This window comes from Mastomys coucha, unplaced genomic scaffold (assembly GCF_008632895.1).
Source record: "Mastomys coucha isolate ucsf_1 unplaced genomic scaffold, UCSF_Mcou_1 pScaffold3, whole genome shotgun sequence".
Lineage (NCBI taxonomy): Eukaryota > Metazoa > Chordata > Mammalia > Rodentia > Muridae > Mastomys > Mastomys coucha.
Genome location: NW_022196909.1, coordinates 12,591,316 through 12,593,746, shown reverse-complemented (window position 1 = coordinate 12,593,746; position 2,431 = coordinate 12,591,316).

The following is a 2,431-nucleotide window of genomic DNA, read 5'->3' as shown; positions in this document are numbered from 1 at the left end:
AAAAAGACAAGAATCAACCCCACATTTTTGGGAGACATGGCAGCCTTCAGTTGGTCTTTCTGAAGACGCCAATGCGGCCACCTGTTTAAGAAGCCACTGTGATGGGAACTGGTTCATTATGGAAAGTGTTCTTCCTCTTCCTGTTATTTGTAGCTCTGGAGTTATGTAATCCCACCACCACCGTGGAGTCAGAAAACTATGATTCCGAGTGGAAAGATGGGGCGGACATGTGCTGTTGCTAGTTGTTCTCTTTACGTCCTGCATGTAAGGTTTTAATATAAATGCTTAAATCTAAGGCATTAATATAAGAAAGTACGAAGCCGGGCAGTGGTGGCGCACGCCTTTAATCCCAGTACTTGGGAGGCAGAGGCAGGTGGATTTCTGAGTTCCAGGCCAGCCTGGTCTACAGAATGAGTTCCAGGACAGCCAGGGCTACAGAGAAACCCTGCCTCGAGAAAAAAAAAGAGAGAAAGAAAGGAAGGAAGAAAGAAAGAAAGAAAGAAAGAAAGAAAGACAATACTTGCTACAATATTTCTGTGAACAAGATTTTACAATTCAACTTTATAGTAATTTAAATAAAACCATTAATTTTTCTGGACACTACTGTTATTTGGACTTTAAAGAAAAAAGTCAGTTGAGAACAGGCTTAAGTCTAGGGTTAAAGATGGCATCCATTTACCCATTTGGACTCAAGTTGGTAAAAAAAAAAAAAGAGTGGAGAATCGTGGAACACGAAATAGTATTATCTTTGGGTCTGTGAAATAAAACCTTTGAAGCAGTTGAGCTGTGAGTTTTGTAACACCCTGTACACAGACCAGCAAGGGTCACTGAGGTAAGTCGGCTGATAAAGGGGCTTGCCGCTAAACCTGAGTTCCTTCCTGTTCAGAGAATGGACAATCCTACGCTCTGCCTAGCACGCCAGGGGCTCTGGCTTCCATCCTGGCACTACAAGCAGCATTAGGGGAAAGGAGGTGCACTAAAAGACAAGGGATCCACCTAAGCTCCCTTAGGAGCTCATTACCTCGCTCCACCAAGAGGAAAGCATCAATCAGATGCTGAGAACCGAGACACCAAGCCTGGGAAGACCTCCCTGGTACCTCCGAGCGAGCTTTATCCTCTGCCTATTGGATACATCTGGGAAGACGTTCCCTCGAGTGACTCCACTCCCAGAAAACCTTAGGGCTTGATTATTGCCAACAATCCTGAGTTCCAAACTTCAAGACAAATTCTTAATCTCTTTTCCAGAGCCTACTGGGAAAGCAGGGAGGGAAAATATTACCAGGAGTGTTTTCAGCCTCCAAAGTTAGATGCAAAGGGCCAAATGGAGGGTGGGTTTCAACAGGTCACTGTGGGCGTGTCTCTAAAACTGTGTGGTGGGCAGATGTAATTGACAGCTGCCTGTAAGCTCTACATCCAAGGGGCAGAGTGAGAAGGATTGGGCGTTCAAAGCCAGCCTGGGCTACACATGATCCTGTCTCTAAGTAATCAGCCAACCCAAGCCTTCCAACAGTCTTTATTACCCTTTGAAAAGTGATACAGGTTGTTATGTTCTTAGATGTGCGTGCCCGAGTTGTGGGGATAAAATGAGCCACTGAGCACTGAGCCCTGGGTACTCGGCTGTACAATATTTGAAGTTGCTTTTGAAATTGAATGCCAATATTTTCCAGGCTTCCAGTTTTAATGTTCGTTTTCAGTTGTAAATACTTTATGTAGTTATTTACTTACATAATACTGTTTGTAAATTTACAACCAGATGCTAGACCACAGGACAAGCGTTTAGATGACTACTCTGCCGTTTGAGATTTATAGATGTCGATACTCATAAATCAAACCCAAAACAGTTTGGCTTTGTGCTTATGGAACACTGATCATAAACACACAGTCATCCTGGGTTACAAAACGACAAGCTGATTCCACAGTGCCAGCAATCATGCATTCAGACTCCATCGCCACTGCCCGTTCCTCACCAGGTTGTCCTGCATGCAAGGACTTATTTTGAATGTCCCATCTGTTGTACTTACCCTGCAATGCTAATTAAAGATACATTACCACTCTCATGTTCCTAAAGCTGGCAGCTTTGAACTTATGCTGTATGGATGAACTCTGTTGGCACTGGAGCCCGTCGCTGAGCACTGGTGCTGGGACTGGATCTGGGGAAGAGTCCCCAGGGCTAAGCGGTTGGCATCAGGGGTGTGCAGGGCTTCATGGAACACAGGCCAGCAGGGTCCGTCCTCAGGAGGACTATCCAGTGTCTCAGGGGAGGCTGCGCTAGAGAGCAGGAGCATATATCTCAAGAGTGGGAAAGAAAAAGAAATTCTCGTTTACTGAGAATTCTGTATCTGGCAAAAGTGTGCTTTGAAAATGAGGGAAAATTAATACATTCCTGTTGGTGCTATTTTTAACTTTTTTGTTTATTTGTTTGTTTGTTTTT